Below are 12,807 nucleotides of genomic sequence, written 5' to 3' on the forward strand. Positions count from 1 at the left end.
CAGGCATGGGCAAACTTCAGCCCTCCATTTGTTTTTGACTTCAACTCCCACAAATCCTAACAGCCTACAACTTAAAATATACAAATATACAATAATAAAACGGTATATCATAATATATTAGTATTACTTTACTACAATATTATTATTATATCGTATTATTATTAGTATTATAGTGTATTACATTATATTATCATGTAATACAAGAGACTTAAAAAACCAAAAAATAAAAAAATACATTACAATGCATGCACAAAACCACACACACACACATATATATGCAAACACACATATATACACAAATATATACATGCACATATACACAAATACGCACACAAAACACATATAGACAGACTGGGTCACAGTAACGCGTGGCAGGGGATGGCTAGTATAATATATTATATACTAGCCATCCCCTGCCACGCGTTGCTGTGGCCCAGTCTGGTGATCTGGAAAATAAAGTAATGGTTTCTAATCTATGTAATTTCTTTATGCATGTGGGTAAACAACATTTCTTGCTGTTTCTTTGTCAGTGTTGATGTGGAGAGTATCTGGTCTGCCTATTCTGGAATATGCAACATATCATTGTCCTTCTTTAGGGTTCCTTTCAAACCTATGATATTATATCTGTGCGTGTGTGAATCATATATATCTATCTATGGCTGGATGGCTCTTTGTCAGGAGGGCTTTGTTTACGTTTTCTTGCCCTGGTGAAGAGAGTTGGACTGGATGGCCTGAAGTATTTTCTGTTGGTCATGAGGGTTCTGTGTGGGAAATTTGCCCCAATTCTGTCATTGGTGGGGTTCAGAATGCTCTTTGATTGTAGGTGAACTATGTATCCCAGCAACTACAACTCCCAAATGTCAAGGTCTATTTTCCCCAAACTCCATCTGTGTTTGGGCATATGGAATATTTGTGCCAAGTTTGGTCCAGATCCATCATTGTTTGAGTCCACAGTGCCCTCTGGATGTAGGTGAACTACAACTCCCAAACTCAAAGTCAATGCCCACCAAACCCTTCTAGTGTTTTCTGTTGGTCATAGGAGTCCTGTGTGTCACCTTTGGTTCAATTCCATCATTAGTGGAATTCAGAATGCTCTTTGATTGTAGGTGAACTATAAATCCGGGCAACTACAACTCCCAAAGGACAAAATCATTTTTTTTTTTAGTGAAGGACATACATTGGGTGGTTAGGTGTACGCTGTCCAAATTTGGTGTCAATTCATCCAGTTGTTTTTGAGTTCTGTTAATCCCACAAAAGAACATTACATTTTTATTTATATAGATCATAAGTTGTATTATATATGATATATATTACATTGTTAATATTATGTATTGTTACATTACAATCTTATTATTTCTATATATTATAATATATATATTGCATATCTATAGAGAGAGAGAGAGAGTAGATGCATCCTTAGCGTCCTTAAGGGAACTTGACACCTCACCAAAGCGCCCCGCCCCCTTTTGGCCAGGCTGACCTAGATGCATTCTGGGATTCGTCCAATCAGGGCGCGGCCGCCATGTTGGGTTTAAAGCGGCTGCGACGCGATGTGGGCGGGGCTTCGATGACGTTTGTTTTTCTCTTCGCCGGGGAAGGGCCGGGAGGAGAGAGTGGGTGCTGAGGGCGCATGCGCAGTCGCTCATCCATTCCCGCGAGCTGGTTCTTCCTGAAGGAATCAAGGCGAAGCGGCGGGTACGTGTTTGCTCTCCTTTTCTCCCCTCAGAGGCACGGCGGCCGGCCTCCGTCTCCTTCTCTCAGGCCAGGAAGGGCCTGGTTGCCTTGACAACGGGGCCTAGCTACTCTCAGGGTGGTCCTGGCAAGGAGGTAGGCCTCTTCACAGGTAGAGGGATGGGGGGACCGTTATTAAAGGGAGGCAGGCTGAGGGGAAAGCAGGGACGCTTTTGGATAGCCCATTCCCAGGCCCTGCTATCTCAGTGGCACTCTTCGTATGCTCAGGGGTAGTGTTGCCATTCTGCTGTGTGATGGCTGAGAATCAGTGCTGCTGTGAGTGATATTTGACGCTATAATCAATGCTCTTATGGGAGGCCTTTTAAAGGTTCTTGTGGGTTTTTTCGGGCTATAGGGCCATGTTCTAGAGGCATTTCTCCTGACGTTTCGCCTGCATCTATGGCAAGCATCCTCAGAGGTAGTGAGGTCTGTTGGAAATAGGACAAAGGGTTTATATATCTGTGGAATGACTGGGGTGGGGCAAAGAACTCTTGTCTGTTGGAGCTAGCTGTGAATGTTTCAACTGACCACCTTGAGTAGCATTTGATGGCCAGGCAGGGCCTGGGGCAATCTTTTGTTGAGAGGTGATTAGATGTCCTTGTTTGTTTCCTCTCTGTTGTTTTGCTGTTGTAATTTTAGAGTTTTTTAATACTGGTTGTTCATTTTCATGGTCTCCTCCTTTCTGTTGAAATTGTCCACATGCTTGTGGATTTCAATGGCTTCTCTGTGTAGTCTGACATGGTGGTTGTTGGTGTGGTCCAGCATTTCTGTGTTCTCAAATAATATGCTGTGTCCAGGCTGGTTCATCAGGTGCTCTGCTATGGCTGACTTCTCTGGTTGAAGTAGTCTGCAGTGCCTTTTAAATATTGCATCATTTCCATCTGTGGTCAGCCATCCCTTGGTAGTGACATGAATTTTAACATTGTTGTGCTTGTTTTAACGGTTGTAACATTTAATTCTATTTAATATTGATATTTTGTAGGGGTTTTTAGAATTGTGTATGTATTTAAAGCTCTGAGCCACTTTGGGGCTCCATCTGCACTGCCATATAATGCAGTTTCGAAGTGGGAATATAGCATGATAGAAAAGAAAATAATAATAATAATAATGGTAATGATGCTCTATTTAATGCTCTTATACTGTAGACATTTTTTTAATGCCATGTTATTTCCATTCAGGATGAGTCATGTGTGACGCTGAGTGTGCGCACACACAACATTGAAACAATAAAGTTAAAGTCCAATGTCAAAAGCCACATCCAAAAATAAAAGCCATATCCGGTAAAGCAGTCCTTATTTAACATGCTAGACATTAGGCTCTTCATATGCTTGAGAGCATTGGTGAGTTTTTAATAGCTTTCTGTATTTTCTGTATTTTATTTTATTTTATTATGTGTATTGCTGGCATCAAATTGTGCCTTTTTGTAAGCCGCCCTGAGTCTCCCTTCGGGGGTGAGAAGAGCGGGATAGAAGTGCTCGAAATAAATAATAAATTTCTGAAAGAGGACAATGAAGGGGCCATTCTAATTTCCTTTGGGAGAGATCCAGAGGCGAGGCAACTGCAGAGATGATGATGTTGATGTTGTATTTAATCTCTTATGGGAAGTCTTTTGATGCCGTGTTATTTCCATATGGCATGAGCCATGTGTTGTTCTGAGTGCGCTGACAGGAATTGCTTTTAAATATTGTTTTTTATTTGTACCCCACTTTATCTCCCCAAAGAGAACTCAAAGCAGCTTGACATAAAAGCATTAGTATACCATTCAAGGAGCCTCGGGTGGTACAGCAGGTTAAACCACTGAGCTACAGAACTTTCTGACCAAAAGCTGAGCTCCCGCTGTTAGTCCTAGCTTCTGTCAACCTAGCAGTTCTTAAACATGCAGATGTGAGTAAATCAATAGGTATCACTCCTACAGGACAGCACTCCATGCAGTCCTGCTAGCCATATGACCTTGGAGGTATCTACGGATAACACCAGCTCGTTGGCTTAGAAATGGAGATGAGCACCACCCCCCAGAGTCGGACATCACTAGACTTAATGTCAAGGAGAAATCTTTGCTTTTACTATACTATTTAAAATATGCAAACACTAAAACACAAGCAGCACTAAAAAAATTAGTTAAAATCCATCAAAATATATTTACAGCTAAAGACCACAGCACATTTAACATTTTTCTTTGTTTTAATGGTTATAATTTTTTTTTTATTTTCAAGTGTATATATATATTGGGGATGCATTTAAATTGTACAGGCTTTTTAAGGCTGTGAGCTGGTTTGGGTTCCACAACTGGGAGAAAAAAATGAGGTACAAATCAACATAATAAAGAAGATGATGTTGCTGAAGATAAGTGCCAGGGCTAAGAAGACCGAGGCCCCGTCCACACAGCTGAATAAAATCCCACATTTTCTGCTTTGAACTGGAATATATGGAAGTGTCAGATAACCCAGTTCAAAGCAGATATTGCGGGATTTTCTGCCTTGATATTCTGGGCTATATAGCTGTGTGGAAGGGCCCTGGGTTAAAATTTAGCTCTGAAGGCACATCTTGTGTCAGGTTTTCTTCCTCACCACAAATTGCTGTGGTCAGCTGCTCATCCATGACTCAGTGGCTTAGGAAGGGCTTTGGAGAAAGAATAATCAACCTATATTGGCCTATGGCATTAACTTTGCTCTCCAGGCACAGTGCTCCAGGCTAATATAGGTTGACTAGTCCCTTCTTCAAAATGCTTGGAACCAGAAATGTTTGGGATTTTGGGTTTTTGTCAGATTCTGGAGGATCTGCATTTGCATATATAAATGCATATGCAAATGAGATGTCTTGGAGATGGGAGTCAACTGTAAACATAAAATTCATTTATGTTTCATGTACACATAGGCTGAAGACATTTATGCACAATATTTTTAATAATTGCTTGTATGAAACAAAACCTGTGTATAATGAACTTTCAGAAAGCAGTGATGTCACTGTCTCAGCCACCCTCACAAATAATTTTAGATTTTGGAATATTTCAGACTTCTGGATAAGAGATACTCAACTTATAAAAGGACTGGTGCTCAGGATTTTTGCCACTCTTTTACTGGCAGTAATTGATTTTTTCGCAGTTTTTGGTTTCAGAATTGTTAACTTTTCTTATTGTGACCTGGTTTCTGGCTGGGACAAGGGGTTCAGTGCCGCCTCTAGGGCAAGTGCCAACATTGCTTTGGCAAAGAGAAGACAACTGTGATGCCTTACGAGGCTGATTTCCCGTCCTTTTATTATTTGGTGTGTTTTCTCTTCTTCAAAATTGGGGCAATTAACTTGCGATCTGCCTTGAATGAAATCCTATACAGTGGTCCCTGACTTATCGCGGGTGTTACGTTCCAGGACCACCCACAATAAGTGAAATTCCACGAAGTACGGATGCCCCCTCACCTTCCCTCCTCGCCCTCTTTACCTTGCTCTTTCTCCTTGCTTGCTACCACTTGGGCCACATAACATCTCCTCAATCACAGGGCCCAAGCGGCAGCAAGAGGCCCAGGCAGCGATGAGGAGGAGGAAGAGTAAGGTAAGGAGGGCGAGGGGGCGGCTCTTCTTCCCTCCTCATCTTCCTTACCTTCCCCTTCCTCCACCTCATCAGATTATGAGCTGCAGTCCTCCTAATGTATAATGAGGGTGGTTTTGGGTTCTTGGTTTGAGAACATCTGCTGCAATACTTGCCTTGTTTTAAGAATGTCAAAGCCAAGGAGTATTTTAATACTTATGTATGCTTCCTTTGCCTGATTCCTTATTTTGATGCCTGTGAACTCTTTAATACATCTGGCATATTTTTTCTGAATTGGATTGTGATAAAAGTCTTCTGATGCAACTGTCTGCAACTCTGCTACCACTTCCAATTCTAATGTCATTTTATAAAGAGTTCAGGATTGTCCGAGACTCGTTATACAAACACACCTAGAAGTCGCTGCTGGAGTTCACTCTATTGTTATTTGGATATTTAAGGAAGATTTGAACTCTGAAATTAGCTTTAGCAAACTATGGGTGGAGTTGGCAGGAGTGTGCTAGGTTGCAAAGTCTCCTGTGTATGTGGCACTGTCGCTGCTATTTATAATCATGATGCTATCACACCATGTGGTTGTGGGATGTGCTTCCTTGCAGTGGGGAATTTAATGAATTCTTTGACATCATGGCTTTAAGCACTCCTTTTTTCATGGGACCAAGTGAGTGCCACAATGCTTTTTAGAGTTAGAATCCTAAAACCTTATACAGATTCAAATTGCATGTCAACGAAATGCTCATTGTTACTATATTTAAACTTGTCTTCTCTCTTTCCAAGAGATTACAACTAAATATTGGGAATAATTTATTTGCTGTAAGAACTGCTTAGCAGTGAAATAGACTGCTTGGAAAAAGTGACCATACTTCTTTGGAGACCTTTAAACATAGCTTCTATAGATAATTTTCAGGGAGGTTCTAATTATGTTTTCCTGCATGGGAGGAGGTAGACTAGATTATCCTTGTGACCCTTTCCAGCTCTATAATTCTAAATCATGAGATATGATTTGTTGACACAAGAAATACTCCAGATCTAGGCTCATCAAGTGTTCCAAAGAGACAAATATCAGACATATCCAAACTGGCTTTGGAGAGAGTTTTGCTGAAACTCCAAAGTTGCAGCCTGGGGAAAAGATGGAATATAAATAAAGGGAGGGAGGGATGGTTTGTCAAATTTGTGCATATAGAACACTTTGCTCATATGCAAGAGAATTAAAAGCACTTTAACAATTCAGAACTGCAATATGACTTTTAGTTTGGGTATAGATTCACCATATCTTTGATTAATGTATTGTTTTATAATTTCCAAGTGTTGAAAGTATTGTTGAGTTAAACTTTTTGGACAGTGTGATATCTTCACTATGATTTAGTTGTAATCAATTGGACAGTTGCCTTCAACTTTTATCAGATATAGGACCACACCTAAAATCCAACCTAAAACAAAGAACACACCTGTAATCATCTCACCCTCCTCAACTTTTAGCTGTTAAAGGAAATCTGTAAACAAAATCTTTTACCTGATGATTTAGATATTTACAGTAAAAGCAACATTAATTGGTGCTCACCCACAGGTCAGAGTATCATCTTTTTGGAAGTATAGGCAGTGATGCCTGCTTCGACAGTAGTCCATGTAAAAAAGATCATGGAGTCTTCATGAACAACAAGTTGAACATGAGCCAACAGCATGATACAGCAGCTTAAAAAACCAATGCAATTTTGGGCTGCATCAGAAGAAGTATAGCATCTAGAATAGATCAAGGCAAGTCATTCTGCTTTGGTTAGACCTCACTGAGAATACTGTGTCCAATTCTGGGCACCACAGTACAAAAGAGATATTGACAAGCTGGGAAGAGTCCAGAGGAGGGCAACTAAGATGATCAAAGGTCTGGAGACCTTGTCTTATGAGGAGCGTCCTACAGAGCTGTGTATGTTTAGCTTGCAGAATAAGAGGTTGAGAGTAGATATGATACCCATGTATCAATATGTTAAAGTGTGTCATAAGGAAGAGTGAGCAGGATTGTTTCCTGCTGCCCTGAAAAATAGGAGCCCTTCCACACAGCCCTGTATCCCAGAATATCAAGGAAGAAAAACCCGCAATCTGCTTTGAACTGAGTCCACACTCTGATAATGTGGGATTTTCTGCCTTGATATTCTAGGATAAAGGACTGTGTGGAAAGGCAGTAGGACTTGGAGCAATGGGTCCTAATAACATGAGAGGAGATTCTACCTGAACACTGGGAAGAACTCCTGACTGTAAGAACTGTTCAGCAGTGGAACCTTCTGCCTCAGAGTATGGTGGAAGCTCCTTCCTTGGAAGCTTTTAAATAGAGGCTGGGTGGCCATCTGTTTGGGGTACTTTGTGCTTTTCCTGAATGGTAGGGGGTTGGACTAGATGGCCCATGTGGTCTCTTCCAACTCTATGATTCTCCAAGTTATGAACAAAACAGGTTCTGTAGGTTTGTTCTTAAGCTGAAGTTGGATGTAAATTGCAACAGATACATTGTTAAGTGTAACTCCATTCAAACGTGTGTGTGCGCACACATGCATGCACACACACACACAGGCTTTGGATAACATAGGAAAGGGTTAACACCCCTGTGGTATTTGTGTTGTTGCCTGTTCAGAAGATCTCACGTCACTTTCTGTTCCTGTGATAATTGGGTTTTGAAAAAAATAGCTTGTTATGGAAACATGGATTGGTGATAAAGCTTCAGTAGGTACCCCCTTTCCCCATGATAGGTCTTACAGTAGTGAATTACCCTTCCTAGGGATAGATTTCTCTCACTTTCTGTTGTCTCACCCTGTTCTTAACTATGAGTTCTTTGTATGTCAGTTGTTTGTAACTTGGGGGCTGCCTGTATTTGTTTGTGGTGCTCTGCATTTTTCAGAAACAAGTTTCCCTTCTCTTAAATTCCTTCCTTCTAATTTCATAGAATTCTCTTTCCTAAAGTGATTGTTTTGTCATAATTAGAAGCAATTAATTTGTCTGGCTCCTAGTCTTTCCATAGTAGCAAACTATAATAGGGCTAAATATTGAGTTCATCCATGGCTTAATCGTCTCGAACACATACCCAGAACAATGGCATGTAATTTAAAAGGATTACAGTGTAAATGGTTGAGTGCCAAATGTGAAAACATTGCGCTGAGAATGCAGATTCATGGTTTTGAATCTAAAGTTGAGCCCATTCAATGAGACCCAAGAGAAACTGTGATTCTTAAGTAGATAATTATCTGATGTATCTTCCAAAATGGATTTGATTGGGCTTACTTTCGAGGAAAGACAGGGCCCCTGTATTTATACAGTTCAAAATTTGTACAGATGCATTGAACAACAGTACTTTGTTTTACAGAACTGTTATCTTCAAACTTTCTAGCTAGCAAAACAATGTTGCATATGAGAGTAAATGAATGTATCAAACATGTCCTATTTCTTGAAGTAAGTAAGTTACTTGTTGGGTTCAGCGTGACTGTTGCAATCAAATATCCAAGCTGGGATGTGATCCAATATGATGGTTACTAGTTTTAGATAATGCAGAAATTGTACCAATGTTGTACAAGGTTGGGACTAGTGCTTTGGCAGAAGTGCAACTCTTACTGGATGGCTGGATGGCCCTCTGCTGGGAGTGCTTTGATTGTGTGTTCCTACATGTCAGGGGGCTGTAATGGATGACCCATGCGGTCTCTTCCAATTCTATGATTCTGTGTTTCTTACTGATGGTAGCAGCCATAAACCAGTTTCTACTTCCAGCTAGATTAAAATCATTGAATCAGTGAGCATTGATTTTGTATCCAGTGGCTCGTCTCTGATTGGAACTAATCTCTGATCTTCATCCCTGTTTTAAAAAATTGAATGACAGATTATTGCTTACTGAAGTAGTACAGTCATACAGCTCTTCCCAATGGCTGGGACAGTACACTAATAAAGATTTCCCCTCAGTCTTGTCCTTAATAAATTATTAGAAAATCTCAAAAGTTAGCCATTGCCTCCTCTGAGGCTGAGAGAGTGTGACTTGTCCTAGGTCAAATTAGTACAGATGCATTAGGTCAAATTAGCACAGATTCATTGCCAAGTGAGGATTTAATGTTTAAAAATGAATGAGTTGCCTTATGGATTGTTAAGCTATTTTAAAATGTAGAATTTGCAAAGTAGAGGGAATAAAAGGTTTCCTCCTCCAGGGATCTATATTGGGAGCAGTGCTGTCTAGTTATACATGAATAATTTGAAGTATGAGGTGATTTTGCCAAGTTTGCAGATGACAATAATTCACATACAGCAATGGAAAGGCCAAGCAGACTGTGAAGGCTTCCTAAAAGACTTCTATAAATTGGATGACTGGCTGACCAATACAATAGCCAGTGAGAGAGGACTTGGAGTCATGCTGGGAAACTTGCTAAATAAAGCAGTTGTCTATATGCATTATATCCACAAAAAGATGGGCTATTAAATTGCAAGTTAATTTTTTAAATGCAGGAAAATAGAATGGCAGAAATCTGGTACTGTACTATTTGTATTAGCCAAACCACACTCATTCATTAATACCAAGGAACTACGTATTTACATAATTAACAACAAATATATCAACTTACTCAGGTTCAAATCTGGGGAGAGGCATGAGCTTCCACTGTCAGCCCCAGCTTCTGTCAACCTAGCAGTTCGAAAACATGCAAATGTGAGTAGATCAATAGGTACCGCTCCAGCGGGAAGGTAACAGTGCTCCATTCAGTCATGCCAGCCACATGACCTTGGAGGTGTCTATGGACAATTCCGGCTCTTTGGCTTAGAAATGGAGATGAGCACCACACCCCAGAATCGGATGCGACTGGACTTAATGTCAGGGGAAAACCTTTATCTTTACTGTAACAACTTATATATTTTCCTTTGGTTTAAGTCAGGGGTCCTCAAACTAATGCCCAGGGGCCGGATGCGGCCCTCCAAGGTAATTTACCCGGCCCTCGCTCAGGGTCAACCTCAGTCTGAAATGACTTGAAAGCACATAACAACAACAATCCTATCTCATCAGCCAAAAGCAGGCCCACATTTCCCATTGAAATATTAATAAGTTTATATTTGTTAACATTGTTCCTCATTTTAATTATTGTATTGTTTTTAAGTGTTTATTACACTACAAATGAGATATGTGTAGTGTGCACAGGAATTCATGTTTTATTTTTCAAATTATAATCCGGCCCTCCAACAGTTTGAGGGACTGTGACCTGGCCCTCTGCTTAAAAAGTTTGTGGACCCCTGGTTTAAGTCATTGATCCCCCCCCCCCCCTTAGAACAAAGTACATGTGATTCTGGTTGCTCTTACCCAGTCTTGAAAAGGATACTTTAAGGTAACAGCCATATTATGAAGACATCCAAATCACAGTTGTTGGACTAAAATATTGAATTCTTCCTTAAAACCTCACACTTTAAAATTAATATGTGACCATGGGAAGATATCTTAAATAACTTCAGCTTTGCCTGTTAAGTTTTCTGAACTACAGAGAATAACAAATGAGCAGATATGCTCTTGCCTGGTTTGTTGGAAACTGAACTTCCTGAGAGAGCAAGTTGATTACTCAGTGGGCGCAGAGATGTGTAAACCATTAACCCTGAAATGGTTGTTTATTTATTTATTTAAAACATTTGTATTCCACCCTTCTCATCCCGAAGGGGGCTCAGGGCAGAGCACAACATATATATAGCAAACATTCAATGCCAGAACAGAAATAAACTATAAAACTACATAAACACTAAAAGCAGTTATCCCACATTAAAATCAACTGTTTAAAACCATCTCCAATCATCCATATTGACTCCAGTCAGCAGGGTAAAGTTTCCTATTGTTGCCTTATTGCACTATCCCAAAGACTTGGTCCCACAGTCAAGTTTTTACCATCTTTCTGAAGGACAGGAGGAAGGGGGCTAATCTAATCTCACCACAGAAGGAGTTCCATAGCTGAAGAACCACCACTGAGAAGGCCCTGTCTTGTGGCAATAGTGTAACACTAAAAGTAATGACCTAGATTTTTAACTGGATTGAATTTATTACAGGTATTAGTCATTCCCAAACCATTTTTCAAATGAAATAGTGGTAATCCTGAAGAAATTAAAGATGACTGTGAATCCAATTTACTGATCCCTCCTTCTATGAGAATTGTTGCAACCCTCTGTGATATATGGCTCTGACATCTACCAAAAATGTGTGTTTTTAGAGAAAATAAATCAAACTCAATGATAAATCAGGACAAAATGACTTGTCTTCAGAGGATGCTGCCTGTTATTTGTCCGTAAAAGTTGCCATTGTAGACTAACCTCTTCTTAATCATGAAGCCTATCCAGAATGTAATATTGTACTCCATAAATGTTCCTGAAAGAGTGGATTGAAATCTGCAGAAGCCCATGCTGAAATAGATAAGTAAATCCTAAATTAGCAGCTAGATTTCTCCCACCTTCCTTTTTATCTTCTAAAAGTAAATCTCTTTGGCTATAAGAGTGAAGCCTTCCCACAACATTTAATTTGGGTGAATGGTGGAATACAGCTTTTCCTGTGGAAAAAAAATTCAAAGTGTTTTAATATATAGTGGCAGCTTCATTATAGAAGCCAATCTCCAGTCCACTTCTTAAATCATTGCACAAGCACAAAGCAGTCAGGCTGCTATAAATTCCTGTTTCAAAATGCTCTGAGGCTGACCTCCTGAGCTGGTTTGCACAGTTGCTATGGGAAGTGCATAAGGGGTCTGAATAAGAAGTAATTCTACAATAGTAAATTAGTGTGTTTGGTTGGGGGTGGTGGAGGGAGATGGGGTAGAGAGAGATAGAGAAAAGGATGCTTCCTCAAGGCATCAGAAAGTTATCACATGAAATTGTAGAACAATTTTGGAAAAATATTTTGTTTTCACATAGAGGGTTTTTATTTTATTGATAATGTGAATTTTCTCAATATAGATTGAGCATCTTTTATCTGGAAATTTGATATTTGAAGTGTTCCAAAATCCAAACTGTCCATAGGGGTGACTTTCCGGTGGTTCAGGTACACAAACTTTGTTTTGTGCATGAGATTCTTAAAAATATTGTATAAAGTTATCTTCAGTCTATGTGTGTGCGTATATATATGTGTGTGTGTGTGTGTGTGTGTATAAAATGAATGTTGTGTTTAGACTTGTGTCACATTTCCAAGATATCTCATTCTGTCCATATATGCAAATCCAAAACATAAAACATCTAAACATTTTGGATAAGGGAATACTCAACCTGTATTGGGAATAAGCAAATTGTCTACTCTCTCATCCATTTTTTTCTTAAGCAAATTCTTTTTCTGTAATATGCCTCAGTAAGAAAGACAGGGCTGATAAATTACTTAAAACGGGGCCTGGTCCATCTATGTTGAATGTGTTTTTGCTTTTCCCTCCACCCAATCAGTCTGGGGAAACAAACAGCAGCAGCACTTACAACAAATTGAGCATTGAATATGCAGCAAAATGGCCAGAAATTATATGACAAGGGATGCAAGTGGCTGTCTTTTGTGAGTGCAGCTGGTTCCCATTCTTTGTGGTGTC

The 12,807-nt window shown here is 39.8% G+C and overlaps 1 protein-coding gene across 6 annotated transcripts in view; it reads left to right on the plus strand.

Annotated features, from left to right (window-relative positions):
- Positions 1–1,586: 1,586 nt before the first annotated feature.
- KLC4 (kinesin light chain 4) overlaps positions 1,587–12,807 on the plus strand; it is a 68,421-nt gene continuing 57,200 nt past the window's right edge. For 2 of the 6 annotated variants that reach the window (XM_060754434.2, XM_060754440.2), the window contains exon 1: positions 1,588–1,695. The gene's annotated coding sequence lies outside the window, so the exon portion shown is untranslated. The other 4 variants (XM_060754446.2, XM_060754447.2, XM_060754441.2 and 1 more) reach the window with 3 other exon arrangements.

This window comes from Anolis sagrei, chromosome 1, assembly GCF_037176765.1.
Source record: "Anolis sagrei isolate rAnoSag1 chromosome 1, rAnoSag1.mat, whole genome shotgun sequence".
In the NCBI taxonomy this organism is placed as follows: domain Eukaryota; kingdom Metazoa; phylum Chordata; class Lepidosauria; order Squamata; family Dactyloidae; genus Anolis; species Anolis sagrei.